The 17378-nt window shown below is 43.0% G+C and overlaps 1 protein-coding gene across 1 annotated transcript in view; it reads left to right on the top strand.

Moving 5' to 3' along the window:
- The window catches only part of AGBL4 (ATP/GTP binding protein like 4), a 1420095-nt gene that overhangs the window by 769080 nt on the left and 633637 nt on the right, over positions 1 to 17378 (top strand). The gene's annotated exons all lie outside the window — the stretch shown is intronic.

Genomic DNA, 17378 nt, shown 5'->3' with positions numbered 1-17378 from the left:
CCCCCCCCCCCGTCTCTGACATGCAAAATGAAAAACACTGTTCCCCAGAAAATCTTTAACATAATAACAAGTGACAGCTATATTGTGCTTGGCAAAGCCCCGGGCAGTTATCCGTTCACAGAGCTGCCTCTTCAGACCTTTACTCTATGAATTTGAGTGCTGATATTTCTTTAAGCCTCCTGGGGTTACAGTTAGCGGTATGTCTGCAGGGCAGAAGCCCTAGAATTCACAATGTGTTCAAGTATCACAGAAATGCAAGTTTAACTCTCTTCAGTGGTAAACCTAGACATTTAATGGATGTAAGGAGGCGACAGTGAACTGTTGGAGGGAAGAGAGGGAACGTGCCGATTCAATCTGAAGAACCTTGAAGCAAAGCGAGTCAGGACGTTTCTAAGCAGAATGAAAAGGGTTGCAAAACAGCCTGCGCAGCAATGTCTTTCCCCATTTTTCCACAAAAGAAACATCCCGCAATGCATTTGATTGAGTCGGGTCTTTGGGGTGGTGCATTTTAAAGGTGACAAAATAAAGATCACAGGAGCAGCAGGGCTCTTTCACATACTTCCTTCGGGCTGAGTACTTTTTCACTGATTGCTATTTGGCTTTTGGCTCAATCTCTTTTCATTTGCTCTCCTAAAGGTCTGCTGCCCACTAGCACCCAGGAAGCACCACTCTACCTTTAGTTCCCAGTAGGAGTCAGTCCCACAGCTGTACATATACCCTTTTTGCCTGGCTTTAACTGGGAATAATGTGTTAGCAAAGTGAACAGGTGTTACACGGCGTCGACACAAATGTGACACGCGCTTTGCATGGGTAACAGTTTTGCATCAATAATTACTCTGACACTGTAAATGTAGATATCATCTGTGACATGGTTTCTCCTTCACTAACCTTGTTAAAATAATAATTAAAAAAAAAAAGGAGAAGGAGGAATACTTTGTTGGGACAGATGTTGGAGGCTACTGGCACTTGCATCACATTTTTGCATGTTCACTTTTCATACAGTGTGCAATTATGTTAATGTATGCTTAGGGCACTTGCTGATAAAAGCAACAATACAGTGAGATACAGCTATTGTCACCATTCTGACTACAGCTTCAAGGGCAAACCTGACACATTTTTCATATTTTCTATCCTCAGTTCCCCCTACTTGTAAAGGGAAAAAATGAGAAGAGGAAAAAAAAAAAATCCCTGAAGGTCATAATCAGAATAAACACTCAGATTGTGGGTAAAGAGATCTATGTCCACAGTCTTTTTTTTTTAATAGGAAAAAAAAAAGGGTTTGGAAAAGGAATTACTGAATAGTAGGCATTTGTATAAACTGTATTTATGATACCTTTCCCATTGTAATTTTTGATGTAACATTCCAGGGAGCAATAAAAGGGTTGATTAAGTTGAGTTTGTGCACAGATGTGATTACAGTAAGTAGCTATCACTTCAGATCTTTCAGTTTTATACAGCAGTCCACTAAATCTACATAACAATTAATTGGAAGGACCAGCACAGCCAAATAGTAAAACTGTTTCTGCTGATTGCAGTGCATTAAAAAAATACCAAAAACAAACAAAAAATACCCTTCCATGCCATGCATTTTATTATGAGGGATGTATTTTTTTGCGTTTTGATACTTAGCCAGAAATCCACAATGATTAGCTTTATACATTTAAAACGAATCTTGAATTATATAATTGGATACCTTCAGTTTGACTCTTCAGTAAATTTGGTTTCATTTTTCAAAAGCCTAAGTATCCTCAGCATGGATTAGGCCACACTTATTTAAAAGTCTAGAGATAAAATGTGACACAGAGATCAAAGGGCTTGAGGGCACTTGGTTCCTCCTAAGATTTTCCAGAAATCCCAGCCAACAGATTTGGGAGTCTATTGGGAGTGCTCAGGTTTGCAAACCATCAGTCTGGGGAATTATTTGGGCCTTGCTGTTTTTTCAACGTTTCAGTCGAGTTTATGGCCACTGAGAAATGTTGGTGATTGGAATCGGAACTGGGTGGTTTGCCTGAGAAATGACAATTGAAAACCGTTCTTCATTTTCCATCTTGCATAAACGTAGGTAACTTCCAGCTCAGTGGAGGTTATTCGGTTAGCTTTGCTTCTCATAGGAAGGTCCTGTAGGGCCGAGAGTGGGCGTCAACAATGAGTGCAGTGCTTGAGCACAGCTTGATTGCAAGGATGGACAAAACAAGTTTTGATGCTACTTCAAAAAAAACACCTGGACGATCCTTGCATGCTGCATATTTGTCATGAGATAACAGGATCTTTCCTGTAGGATCTCACAAACCGTTATCTCGATTTTTAGTCATTGACATGATGAAGAACCTTGTGGTTCATAGCTACAGTTCTTTCTGAAGGGCTTCATGGTTTTCCCACTCAAGGATCATTGCAGAATTAAACAGTTTCAAAGATGATACAGAATACTTTTGCCCTGGTCTGTGCTTGCAAGTAACCACTTTCAGCCTGGGCCCAGCTGCACCCACCTCAAACATCAGCAATGGGGAATTCTCTTAAGAGTCAGCAAAACAGCTAATGGGTGTGGTTGTAAGACAACAGCATGCCATTAATAGGTCTTAATGCATCCTTGACATCGGTGAAACATCAGATAACAGTTGGTGAAACTGCTGAAACCTTTCCATTATGTCATGACAGATATGGTACTCACAGAGGTCACCATTTGAACATGATTCATCAGAGATGAAGTGCTGAGTCTTAAGTGATGCCCAATCTTCATAGTTGGTGACACTTTAATTGGCTGCGTTGTTCTGCACCTACATGTTGGGTTTGCCAGCCATTGTCCTTTTGCACTTGCATAACTCCAGATGGCCTTCAAACAATGAGCAATGTGCAGGATGTTTCTCTATAATAGGATGAACAGGTGTGATGAAACAAAACAGCAGAGCCCTTGGCAAACCAGCTTCTGTCTCTGGCCGTGACTGAGAAATGGGCTATTCTGCAGCCAGAATTGGTTTCAAGGGCAGTGTACCCTTGCCTAAGCACAGAGTCTCATGCTAACCCTCTAGGCCTTCCTCCACTGGTCCATCTGCAGACTTGTCACCATCACTGGTCTTACCTGCCATGACTTGATGGAATATATTGACTAGGGACAGTGGAACAAGCTCCCAGGTATTTAGTCTTTGTTTGGACAGGGGTCCACTCTGGCCTTGTCCACTGTTAGTCTAGCTTCACCTCGTATCTCTGGGGCCGCTATTCAGAGCTACAGGCTTCAGGTGCAGCGTAGCCTGTCACAGGCTCACATTTGCCAAGCCAGGCTGTGTTGCTGCTGATCCGTCTCAGCAGGCGCTTCATGACTGAGCTCAGAGCCAGACCCTTGCCCCCAACCTGGCCTATGCCAGCATCTCTCAGCTACTCTCAGTGGGAGCGTCTACACAAGATGCTACTGTGCAGTGGTTACTGTGCATTTATTTAGTACTTGTATAATCAAGTGCTAAAGAAATGCATGGTAACTAGAGTTACTGCATGGTTGCACTGGCGATTTCCATTTAAGTGACACTACTGTGCATTAGCCTAATAATACTGCGCGGTAGCATATTAGCACTGTTTGTGCTGTGACATGCTACTGTGCAGTATTTTTCAGCCACTGCACAGTTAGCGTTTCATGTAGACGTGCTCAGTGTCACTCAGTCTTTGTTCAGTCTCAGTCCCTCTTCTCTCCTCTCTGGCCCACTCCCCAGAGTCAAGGCTCAGCCACAGTCACGAGCATCAGCCCGATCCTGGGCATACATGCTGTGCCAGGGTTCGCTTCACCTGGGCAGTTGCAGCAGAATCTCGAACAAAAAGAAAAGAAAACAAGCACGTAAGTCTGGGAAGTTAGCTGGTGCCTCTGTACCATGTCTTCCATCATCTGTACTCAGTTGCTGCTTCCAGTTTGCTCCCTGGTTTTGCCACCTGCCTTGGCTCCCAGGAGCTCCCTCCCTTTGGACTCCTGCTGCTGCTCTCTCCTCCACCCCCTCACCCACGGGTCCTGCCGTATTGAGACTCATATATTGTGGCAGCAAGTGACCTGATTCCTCTGCTTCCACCCCGAGTAAGCAGCATTGCCCGTGCTTGCACCCAGCAGTTACCTGGCTTCAGCTGCCTCGGCCTGGGTCCTCATCACAGCAGCACCTGGAAGCCCATTAGCTCTGACCACGTGATGAAGGTAGGTGGGTGAGCGTGCTTGTGTGTTTGCACGGAGCAATGGGGAGTGAGCACGGAGTGAGGCAAGAGACGGGGTGGTGCCAACCCAGGAACAAGCAGGGGAGGTCATATCGACATTGTTGTGAGGGGTGAGGAAAGGAAGTGGCAAGAGAAGGTGGGGGAGTGGAGGAGAAGATAGTCTCGAGAGAAAGCTCTGAGTGCCTTTGTTTCCCTAGTAATGGGGTAAGAGCCCCAATACAAGTGTGTTAGGGGGAGTCACGATGTAAGAGCATAAAACTAAGTGTATTTATTGGTCTCAGGTAAATCTTACTTAAAAATGGCTTTGTCTGAATTGTCAGAATGAAACGTAATAGGTCGCTAGTCCAAGGTGTGGACTGAACATGTTCTGAAAAGAATGAGGATGGAGGAGATGTTGATACCGAAAAACCTGACACTGCTAATGTACAGAAGTTAAATGTCGGATGAGACGCATAGTGTTATGCCCATGGATCCCCGATCCCCTGGGTAGCGGCGAAGGAATGGTTTCTTTCATTGTTGAAAAGCTGAGACAAGCCTTTCTTCAGATGAGACAGAGTCCATGGCATGGCGGGTCCGTAGCAATGCCCAAATCAAGATGATGCACACTGTGATAACCAGTTAGACTCCTTTACACTCAATGCAACTGTGCTGCCTTGACGTAACTCATTCACTGGCAATAAGTAAGGACATTAGCTGAGGGAAAGCAAAAGTTAAATTAATTAGAGTTTTTGCTGCATTTCTGTCTTCTTGCCCCCGGGCAGGTAAGTTATACTAACAAGACTTCATGGCAATATATTGTACCAGATCCAGAATTTAAGTCCAAGTAGAATACATATTGGTTGGGGGTGGAGGATAAGGAAGTATAGAGTTAGCAACTTCAAGTTCCTTTTCCTTACCTCTGAATTTGCTCTAAAAGCATTCCCTGAAGAGCACTTTATAGTTGGTTTGGGCTTTAGAGCCTCACCTACAGCTGGTTTAAATGGGCTTAGTTGCACAGAGGAGCTGAGGCTCTGCCCTTTATTTTGATGTGGCTATTTCTGGTTTTTTGCATAGTCAAAATGTTATCTACTTTTTCTCTGTATTTTGTGGTAAGCTTTCCCCAGGTGCCAATAAACTCCCATTATTTCCATAGTTTTCCCAGGGGGATGAGGCTTCCTGTATTTCTTGTGTAAAGAATAATGATATAGTATGCCTGTTTCTCCTCCAAGTGAGAGTTCAGCTCCCACTGGAGTGTTTTTTAATTATTGATACTGTAAATGGAAGCACGATTGAAACCATTGGCTTTGAAAATAGCTAACGTGTGGGATTGTCCAAGAGCCATCACAAATGCTCTTTTGAAATTCTCTTTGATTCAACCGTCTTCAGAGCTTGTTCCTTTCCTACCAGCCTCTCTACTGCCAATTTAAAATAACATTCTCCTGAAATCAGTGCACTGTCAGGAGAGATTCATCAGTACTGGAGGTGCATGTTTCCCAGATGTATATAAAATCCACTATATTTGGCAGTGGTAAATTGATTGCATTTAGCAAACCTGAGGTAGTTGAATGTCCCATAGTGCCCAGCTTGGCTACAGCATGGAATATAAAATCCTTTAAGTCTCTTTTGTTTCCATTTTAAAAGCAATAAAATAAAAGCTAAATCTGTAATTCTTCACCCTTGATTTACTTGATTTTTTTCTGCAGGAACACGTTTAGAGTTTTCATTTGGTGGCAGAGTAAAACCATTTGCAAATTTTGAGTAAAGGGCTGCAGGATTTGATCCTGAATTGTGAGTGACTTTTCTGGCTGTGCCCCTACCAATATGCAAAGAATTGCATTTGAACGAATACAAGGCTCAATTCAAAAATTATTTACCAGGCAGAATTATGTGGTAAAATATTATTTTCCGTTTTACTATCTCCCGTGCTGTGGGCTCTAAAGCTGCCTACATTTCATTCATTTGTGATACGCTGCTACACTGAATTCTTTGAAGGTGGTTTTAGTTTCTGCCATACATATTTTACTACTTCAAATTATAGACATAGAGCTGTTGCCTAGTTAATTCTCTCAGGTTAGGGAAATATATTTCCACTCGTCTTCCATTGAACTCAGTGATATGTGGGATTGACTGTACTTTTTAGCCTATTAAATGTTGCATTTCTATATACCACTGCTTATGAGACTCCAAGTAAAATTAGGAAAAGGGAAGAAAGGCTTTTAATATATAATTTTGAAAGTTATTTAAGAGTAAGTTCCACTACTAAAATCCCTGCAAGACATTTCCATTTCCTTCCTGAATTTTCTGACTATCTACTCCTTTCTAATTGAAGCATGAAAATAATATGAACTCAAAGTCATGAAGCTATAATACACCTATTAGCAAAAATGATACAGGGTAATAAAATGTGACGGAAAGTTGTTCACTGTTAGAACTCAGGCACTAACTATTCTTGATAGTCCATGCTAATTAATACTACATTGATTTTGATCAAAGTATATGTCAAGGGATACTGGCCGAGTTTTCAAACAACCTAACATAATTACTGTTTGTATTTGTTGGTGAAATTGTTATATGATTGTGTATTTTAGGGGGCGAAAAGCCCACTGCTTATGTTCTTAATAATAACTGCGTCATTTAAACAGAGTGCTCATTGGGTGCATCTACACGTTCACTAACACGCTTTTGCTAATGGACATTAGATTTAGTACCGCCATTGCGAGGTACTAGAAAAAGGAGCTTTAGCCTATTTTAATGCAAATTAGCAAAACTGCACTTTTTTTGGTAATGCTTTAATACGCATTAAAATAGGCTAACGTGCATTAAAGCGCATGTGTAGATGCACCCATTGGGGCTAAAGCCCTAACCTAAACCTCACGTTACGTCAATAAAATGCTTGGGACTAATACACCTCTGTGACTACTTGGGTTTAAAACAGATAATATTGAGGATTGGAAGGGCAGTAGTCCCACCATACAGCAAGGAGAATGGATTCCAGAAGTTTGGCTTGAAGCTACTGTGAATAAATTTGTAAATCTAACACACAGAACAAAGAAACTAAGGGGTCAACTAGCATCCAATAACATTATCTTGACCAAACCCTAATGAAGGAAGGAAAGAGTTGCTTTAATACTGATGGAGTTTTAGCATTATGAAGTAGTAGCAAAAAGCGAAAAGGAAACATTGGCTTCTCTCCATGCCTTTCACCAAGAATTTGATTCCTGATTTCCTGAAGCCAAACACATGAGGTGGGTTTGTGAGCACTGAGGATTAGGGGTGGAATATATGTACGGTATTAAGGATTTTCACTTCCGGGGCTGCTGGGGAGTGCTCTGGTGAGCCGCCCCCTCCCTCCCTGGCTTGCCAATTGGCTGCAGGGGGACCCTGGGTGCTCCCCCAGACCCAGGAAGCACCAGTCACCGAGCCAGGCGAGTGGCGGGGGCCTCCCCCTGTATGCTCCCCAGTGGACCCAGAAATGGACTGGAAATGTTCCCAGTCCACTTCCAGGTGTGCTGCCAAGCATGCTGGGGACCCCCCCCACACACTTCTGTGGGACGCTGCATCTACCCCAGCATTGCAGCGTTCAGAGCCCCGACTACCTAGAGGTATATAGACAAAAACATTTAAAGCTGTCTCTATGTCTGAATCACTGAATCTGTCTGAATCGATTCAGAGAGATTAAAGAGTGATCTGATTCGAGTTGGATTTGGAGATTTGGCCACTGAATTGGGCCAAATCTCTGTCGAATCAAATCAGGGACTGAAGCTTTGCACAGCCCTACTTTTTATCATCTCTTCCCTGCAAAGAGCCCAGCCACTCTGCCCAGGGCATGAAAGAGGTGAAGTCATTCTGAGAAAGGTGAAGTTACCTTATATACTCCATGCCTTTCCCCCCATTTTGTATAAGAAACCTGCTTTTTTTGTATACTTGTAGAGATAAGTGGTGTTTCATCAAGTTTAAATAAGACCACAGAGAGGGCATTTTAAAGGCTAACTCCATTACTTTTGAAGAAAAAACCATCTAGCTTCTCCACAATGCCTTATTATTATTCTGGGTCACCGTGATGTTTCCATGCACCTTGGCATGTCCCTTTAATTGGATCCTCGTGTGCGAAGGTCCGGTACAGTTGCATTGAAAGCTGACATTTCTAACTAACTGACCTTTTCAGGCCCACTGATACTCCTATAATGATTATCCTCCAGCATTGTTTGGACACAATACCACATACTTCACAGCACATAAAGAATATGGTCTTTGAAAACTATTCAAAATTCCCAATCTCAAGTTAGCAAAATGAGAAAATTGGGTGCAAACATTCATCAGAGTGTTATTGTGCAGGTATCGATTTGAATGCCCTTTCATTTCTCTGGGAAAAAAGTGTTGTATTATAGAGCTCGAAATTAACTTTTGTTCTGTTATTTTTTTTTTCCTAGTAACTATAAAAAGGTCAAATTCATTCATAAGGCTGAATAGATTTCCTGGATATAAGCAATAAGATAACAATCAACCTTCAAATAACCTTTAAAGAGACAGTATCTTCTTTTATGAACAATAATTGATCTACTCATTAAGGCACTGAGCGCTCTTTGGGGCTCACCTAAGAGAAAATGTATAGGACCTGTGGCAATAGGCTGTCAGCTAGAACAATAAAAGAATGAATCCTGATATTAGAAATATTCCAATTTTGCATGTTTCAGGGACAGCCGGGTGACAAAGGGAATGATAGTGTAGAAAGTGGTGGAGGATGACATGACTACAAGGGAATAAGGACAAAAGCAGAGAACATCTAGAAGTTTGAATATGTGGCTTGTTTTCTTTTTTGTTTTGCTGGTGCTATACATCTAAATATATTTTTTAACTTTTCCCCTGAATTAGGTGATTGATATATAATAATGACCTTGGGATACATGGGAGAACCTCAGTCAGAAGGAATCTGGATTAGACATCAGTTTGACATAGAGAATTCAGAAGCTGTAGTTGCCATTTCTGGTCCGGTGCTTTAGGAAGGTCAGATTTGTAAACTGTCTGGATTTTGTGCAGTGAATTTTGGGGGAAAGATATGTTCATTCAGTCGTTTCATTGATGAATACTCACCTGTGTTCCCTGCACATGCAAAAAAGAAAACTTAGGCCAGATTATTCCCCGCAAAGGAATCAATAGCACAACTGTAAGCACTATACAATCCGGCATATTTTTGTGTACGTTCCCCTGCATAAGTTAGAGCCCTCTAAGGGAAGATGTAAATTGTCTGAAAGAAGCAAGATGCAGTCAGGGGCTATTTTAAACAAGAGGGTTTATTGTGCATTTAAGATATCAATCTATAATGATTAGCGCTGGGCCCATGTCCATATTTCACTTCTGCATGTAAATCCACATTATGTACTTAATTTTATTTTTATGAATTGCACATACACTGTGAACTAACTGTGCATAATTGATTACAAGAAGTTGTCTTGGTTTTTATCTTTGATCAGAATCCTCAGAAGTAACAAGCAGCCCTGGTGACGAGGCCTTTTATACTGAGACTGTTTTCACAGGATGCCTTTTTTTCCTTCCTGATGTTTAAGGTGATGTTGTAGCTTGTTTAGACACAGTAAAAATGTGTAATTTTTGCTGGCTTACATTGTGCACTTTTTTTTTTTCAGTGATTGGCTTGTGGAAAACTTAAAGAAACACTTTTTGTGGTCCAGTCAGTATTTTTAAAGGAGAGGAGCAACAGGAGGCCCCTGTTGTTCCATTTTTAATTAGCAAGGACACTGATACGGAAATGCATTCTTTGTCACTTAAAAATGTATTCATTACGGTTGTTGCTATTTTTATTATATCTGTTTGCTGGTCTCAGCAACCCTCAAAGAAAATGCAAGTCCTTAGCCCAAATGACTTAGAAACCAGGGGATAAACATAGATAAACAGGGGTTTAACATTTATATTCCAGAAGCGTGTGAAAGACCCTTTTCACTAGGGGGCCATTTTGCCCCCTACGAGCATAGCACCATCCTTCCTCTGAAAGCTTACACCTTTAGTAGAGAAGGTGAGCACTGCAGTAGCATAACTGGAATAGCAGCCTTCAGCGTCAACTTGGATGCGGGGGGATGCAAAACACCCACCACGGCTGATAACACCGTTAGAAGCCCAGCAACCAGTGCTGCCCCAGGTCCTACCTCTGCCCAGGGCAAAGAGTCTGCCCTCTGTGGCACTGCTTTTGTTCAGTGAAGACATATCCTTAGTGTCAAAATGAGATAGATTGATAGAGCAGCAAGATCAGAGGCATGGATGAGTCAGAATTCAATGAGGTAAGGGCTTTATGGAGGTGGGGGCAGGGTGCATAAAACTGTGGAGGCAGGGATAAATTTGCAGGAGCTTACAAAGGGGAAACCAACAGAAAGGACAGTCTGTTGTACTGCTCTTCTCTGTCTCTGGTGGTAATTCTTGGGGGGCAGAGGGGGTGCAATGAGAGGGCTCACAGGATCTAAACCAGTGGTCTCCAACCTTTTTAAGTAGGAGATCACCACTGGTATTTAAAAGGAAACCCAAGATCTACTGTGCACTGCCACCTCCTTCACCCCACGCATTAGGCATGTCTGTGGGGGGGGGGAAGTGGGGCAAGGCAGATCAAGGCGGGAGAAAAAATTATTCGGGGGTGCGCCTCCCCAGCAGCTAAGTCCCATCCAGTCGGGACCCCACTCAGCTTACCCTTGCTCCTGCCTCTGTAGCACTGTCCCTCACTGCAGGGGCCTCGATCTAGCCCCTGCCCCTTCCCTCCCCCACAGACTGACCTGCTGGACTGGGGGTGTGGGTGTGCATGCACGTGGGCACTCAGACCCCCACCTCGGCTACGGATCAACTCCAAGAGATCTGAGATCTACTTCAAGAGGCTCTGAGAATTACTGGTGGGTCGAGATCCAGTGGTTGGTGAGCACTCATCGAAACGCAGCAGAACGAAAGTCGGCAAAGTTCTCAGCGACAGAACGTTCCCGCCATCCTGTGCACTGAGGAGTGGTGAACCTCCTGTCCTGCCTCGCCCTCCCATTCCTTACTTTCCTCTACAGTCTCAATCCTATAGAGCAGGGGTCAGCAACCCTGGGCATGTGTGCTGAGCGTGGCATGCAGGGCCACTTAATTTGGCACACCACCGCCATCTTGGGCCCTAAGCAGCTGTTGCCAGCCACAAAGCCCAGGCTGCTCCCAGCAGGCGGCTGGGAGGCTGCAAGCCCTGCTGAAAGCCCTGCTGCAAGCCAACCAGGCTCTGTGGCAAACAGCTGCTCCGGGCACTCTGGCACCTTCCAAGGTAGACATTGTGGTTTTTTCGGCACTCTGGCCAAAAAACGTTGCCTACCCCTGCTATAGAGTCTCATTGGCTCTTGGGATATCACTTTTAAGATGCAGTCTGAAAACTCTTTAGAGCAAGAACTGTTTTCTTGTGTGTTCACACCTCAACATGAATTTTGATACTATAAAATCAGTAAGGTAACTAGGGGCAGGCACTAATTAAAGCAGGGTACAATAGGAGCAGCAGTATGTCTGCTGTAAGGCTCTACATTTTTCAGTGCTTTCCTTCCAGCCCCTGTCCCCTACACCTTTGCCTAGGGTGCAAAACTTCTTGGTGACGCCTCTGCTATAAAATAATGCCATTAATAATAAGTATAAACTGTAGGGGGACAAAAAAATAAAAGGTCTGTCTTCAAAAAATATGCCGCAGACTGAAATCAACTGGCCTAGCCATTAACACTGTGGTGTTCAGGAGCTAACTGCAGAAGCATTAATCTCTTAAGCCTCAACATTATAGTTCTGTTTTCTTCACCTTTAACCCAACAATGGATTATGACCCTAGTTTCTCTTATAACTAAATGCTGTTCTGTCCTTTGACAAAACAGATTTGTGTCTTTTCATAGCTTTCTGTAGAGGGCTAATAATCCATGGGAAAGCTTTACTGCCCACAGGAGAGTTTGCCTGGCTGTAATAATAAGAAATGCTGTTGAAAAGTCATGATCAATGTTAATTCAGTTATTTTTCATTTTCTTCTTTTTTTTTTTAAAGAAAGATTGTGTTTTGTACATTTTATCCAATGCTACCCGATGGATTTGCTCATTGGAGGAAGGGGTCATTGGTTTTAACGTGAATTCTTTTTCTTTGTCTTTCCACAAAAATAGCTGCAACATTTTAAAATGATGAATTTGAGAGAGAGAAAAATGGAACCTTGGATATACAAAAGATGTAAATGTTGTTTTCCAAGTTTTATGTTTCCCAGATGCCTCCTCTAATTGCACAGCTAACCCAGAGTTTATTAAGTTATTTTCCAGAGTCAAACTCATTTGTATACATGTCAGAATATAAACTGAATTTAAAAAGTAAGACCTCTGGATTAGAATTCAGGAATGATAAACAAACTCATTTAGAATGCATTTGCATGTAATTTACATGTGCCAAAATGCAATTGCATGTGGTTTGTAAATACAGGTCTTGCATCTGCTTAACATTATGGAATAGCACAGAAGAAATTAATTGTAGATTTTTTTTGTTAAAAAAAAAGCAAAAATAATAAAAAAAAAAAGGTGGCTTAAAATTCCCCATGTTTGAATGCGATTCAAATGCAGAAACTGGTGAGGAGAGATAAGCATGCAGAGAAAGCTGTAAATTCTGCTTGCAACATCTGTAGTAGTTAGAATACTATGTTTTATAGCAACCCCCTGCTTTCTCCCATGGACATTACTGCGGCATGCAGTATATTTATTATTTGCCTTCTACAAGAGCTGTTCTGCTTAGTACAGCCTTGAAAATCAGGTCTGTTTCTTACTTTAAAGTTCACACTAGTAAGAAGATAAAAGAGTTGGCTCCAATTTGAAACATCTTGGCTGATCTGGCCTACAAAGCTTGGCACCAGCTAGAATTTTATTCTTCTTATTATCAATCACATTTATTACAGCAGTGTCTAAGGCGCAACCAAGAAGGAGGGCCCATTCTGCTAGACACTGTGTAAACACGGAATAGGAGATAGCCCATGCACTGAAGAAGTTACCATCGAAACGGGCCGGACATGCACATCGAGAGAAGGGATGAAGTATAGCAGCAAAGTGAAACAATGGCAGCCTTAGGTCCCTGGGGGTTGGGGGACACTGTGGGTTAGCCAGGAGGAGATCACCTGTATGGAAAAAAGTCAGGTGAGAAGAGAGATTGAAGGGATGTGAAAAGGACTGGGCAGGGGAGAAAAGGTAGGACTGGAATGACACTTAGGTGAACAGACCAAGACAGAGGCAAGTAGAGCAACGACCATTTAGTATAAGGCAGAGAAAGCCACCAGAGCATGTAGGAGGTTCCCAGACTGGCCAAAGGTTGCACCTTTGGTGGCTTCTGCAACAAGCACAGCAGCAATCAGGTGTCTTCGGCTGCTCTCTGTCGTGCTTCCCTAAGGCCGGAGACCGAAAAGGGCAGCGCTACCTGAGCCTAGTGTCCCCTTAGCCAGGGTATAGGTATCTTGCATGGACCCAGGCCAGCAGTGGGGGTTTGCATCGGCCTGCTTTGGCTGGTTTGCATCAACTCCCACTGGTTGGGGTCGAGGATTAAAAAGATTAAAGAAACCAGCAGCTTTGAGGGGGGGAAGTAATGCTGTTTAGAAATGAAGAGGTCGGGGTGAGTTGGAATGTAAGGATTTGAACACAGTGAAATGCATTGGTAGAGTTACTGAAAGCATGCTTTATTTACTTGAAAATGCATTGGTTTTTTAAAACAGCTTAGCCTGAAATACCAAGCAACATTCACTTTTATATCCATTGCCTAGCAGCACAGAGGAGCTAATCCAGTAATGGCAGCAAAGCCAACACACAATGAGAGATGTAATAAGATCCACAGAGCTCATCTACCTTACATCGAGTCTGCTGCCTGATACTTTGCATAAATAAAGTATAAAAATAGGGTTCCCCCTTAGTGCTACTGCCATTGATTCAAACCTGACTCAATTCTGCTGAGAGCCATAATTTTCAATAGATTTTTTTTTAAATATGGAATGCATTCCCTCTAAAAATAACTGGGTTTTTCAGCATAATAGCTTCATTTCACTAAAGCACACTGGCATGGGTATTTATCATCAAGGAGCTGGAAGTGCTAGGAACCTTTCCATCTTTTATTTCCAACAAAGAATAGCTTCTTTTTGGCATATTAGGATGCAGGGCACCAAACATTTTCACCTATTGCTTTTTGTTTGAACTCAAGAAGCTGGATTTGTTACTTGGGTGTAATTTATTCTGCATAGTTGGTTTAGATGTTAATTATGAACATGCTATAAGCTATTTAGTTTGTCATCTGTATTAGCCTCTTCAACTGTCCATTTCTTCTTAAGCAGGCAGCTGCCTGAAACAAAAAAGATGCATCATTATATGGATGATAACTTACCCTCTTCTCCCAGGGGCAGACGGTCCCTTAGCACCAAGTTTGAGACATTCCAGAGAGTGGGATAAAAGAGCCTGCAGACTGTCTGTCCACGTGGTGTTTGATACTTAATGTAATTTTTTTCTAAAATGACTTTTGTAATTAAATCATTGATGGTAGGGGGGAAGGAACATCATTCTTGCAACTTCCATCTCCACAGAAGCGACTGTTGCTGGTGAACAGACGTTTGTGCATGGAAGGCCAGCTGTGTATTTATGTTACATTAAATGTACTTTAAAGTCACATTTCAAAGCGAAGACCTTGAAGGTTGGTTAAGAAAAAAAAGGAAGAGAACAGCAGGTGATGTGAGAAGCTGGCAGGAAGTAATGGCTACTCCATATATTCAGGTGAAACACATCACTGATCAGATCCATGATGCTTCCTGACAAATGGGTTAACTAAATCCACTGTTTGTTTTAGTATGTGATTTTTTTGTTTTTGAGGGAATGGCTCCTTGACACAGAATATATCCTGGCGACCGTTTAATCTTCAGGGCCCTGCCAATTAGCACAAATGACCAGCTGTGAAAACAGGAGCTCCTCTCATTTACTTTAATTAGATCTTTGTTCAAATGTTTGCATATTTTACTTCTTAATTATTAAGGACTTTATCATCATTTTGAACAGCAAAGGAGACATTATGGATTAATGTATTTTTAGCTGCTTTCTGTATTTGCCAAGTTGAGTCTAACCCCTGAAAGCCATGTGTAGACTACTTGCAAAATAAGAAAACTCAACCTTAGATTATGCAGCTAATCCCTGTGGCCTTTAATTTAACATAGAAAACAAAATAAAATGATTGCAATTCTATAGTATGTATTAGGGGTCTGCGAAATGGGCTGTATTTGATTTGGATTCAGATTCAGCCCTAATCAGGGATAGTGATTCAATTCGTTGATTCGGATCACTGTCCCTGATTCAAGTTGGCTGAATCCATATCTGAAGGTTCGATGCTGATTCAGAGAATCACTGATTTGGCTATAGACACAGCTTTACATTTTTTTTCTACATACTTTGAGTACCAGGTGCAGCTTGTGAATGCTGTGATGCTGGAGCAGATGGAGTGTCCCACAGGAGCATGGGGAGAGGAGGGCCCACGTGGTTGGCGTTGAACCCAGTCCAGTCCACTTCTGGTTCTACTGGGGAGCAAGCTGGGGCCCCCCCTGCACCTCCTCAGCTTGGCTTGAGCCAGACCCAGGAGGCACCAGCTGCCAAGCCAGGCGGGGTGGTGGTGGGGGGAGGCCCCCTGTATGCTCCCCAGAGGACCCAGAAGTGGAATGGAAGTGCTTCTAGTTCACTTCTGGTCTGCTGCCGAGCATGCTGGGGACCCCCCTGCACTCCTGTGGGACACTCCATCTGCCCCACCATCACAGCATTCATGAGTCGCCTGCTACCTTGAGGTATGTAGAAAAAAAATTTAAAGCTGTGTCTATGTCTGAATCATCAATCTTTCTGAATCGATTCAGAGTGTTCTGATTTGATTTGGGGAGATTAAAGGGTCTGTTGAGTCAATATGGATTTGGAGATTCAGCAACTGAATCAGGCTGAATCCCCACTGAATCGAATCAGGGACCGAAGCTTCGCACAGCCCTAGTATGTATTTTGAAAGCTCCTTGCGTGTTACCACCCTCTTGCTTCAGCAGCTTACTTTTGCACAAACCACTGACCAGCTGATCCACAAGCATTCTTGGTTGGCTGCTAGACCTGCTCCTTGCATCTCCACAAACCAGGACCATTACTATAGATGTACATCAGGCCCAAGAAGCAAGTATTATATCCATGCTAATTATCCAAAAAATCTCTGACCAGGGAGAAGTGGTTGGTACAGTCCAGCACAGAACCTAGGGTCAGACTAGTACACAATGCAGTTCTGTTGATTTAATGGTGTATTTGCAATACAGGCAGTCCTTGGTTTTACGAAACAATTGATTCCTGAAAACAGCATCTTAAGTCGAAACGTTGTAACTCAGAACCATTTTTCCCATAGGAACAATGTTATAAATGGGGGATCGGTTCTTGAACCAAGGCCTAGTACCCTATTTTCACCAAAAAATAACCCAGAATTTTGTACTCAATCAATTATAGATTATTAATATGGCTACATTAATGTATATATTAGGGCTGTGTGAAGCTTCGGGTACTGATTCGATTCAGAGGAGATTTGGCCTGATTCAGTGGCCGAATCTCCAGTTCTGATTTGAATCAGGGGACCAATAAAAAGGTCCAAATTGATTTGAAGTTCTCTGAATCTTTGGAAAAGATTTGGAGAGCTTTGATGATTTGAGCAGTCCCCACTCACTGCAGCAGGGAGCTGAAGCCAGACTTGGAGCTGGTAAGTAGGGGGTGAAGAAGGGGGGCTGGAGGAGGGAGATGGGCTCCTGCCAGGCCCCATCCCCTGCCTGCTCCCCCAGCCCTCCCAACCTCCGCCCCCCCAACCCTACCCATGGTTGCCCCGCTTGCCCCAGCTCCAGCCCTTTAAGAAAAAAAGAAAAGAACCCCCCCCCCGAACTCATTAGCTCCTACAGTGGCCTTGGGGCTTTGTGGGGCTTGTGGAAGAGCACCCCATGTGTCACGGGGCAGCAGGGATCGCCCTCTTCTGGGCAGGAACTGGTGAATTCAGGCTTTTGGGGGTTTTTTTTTCCATTCTGGGTTTTTTTTCATTGAGAAGCATCTGGTGAGAGATTTGATTACCAGTGCCATTACGATGCAGAGCTTCCCCATGCAGTGTGGGGCAGTTGAGAGCAGCGGGGATTGCCCCCCTGCCTGGCAGCACCCGATGAGTTGGCAATCACCCGATGA

Source organism: Crocodylus porosus, unplaced genomic scaffold (assembly GCF_001723895.1).
Source record: "Crocodylus porosus isolate Cpor-Errol unplaced genomic scaffold, CroPor_comp1, whole genome shotgun sequence".
In the NCBI taxonomy this organism is placed as follows: domain Eukaryota; kingdom Metazoa; phylum Chordata; order Crocodylia; family Crocodylidae; genus Crocodylus; species Crocodylus porosus.
The sequence above is the reverse complement of the archived record's forward strand: the minus strand, read 5'-3'. Positions and strand labels throughout refer to the sequence as shown.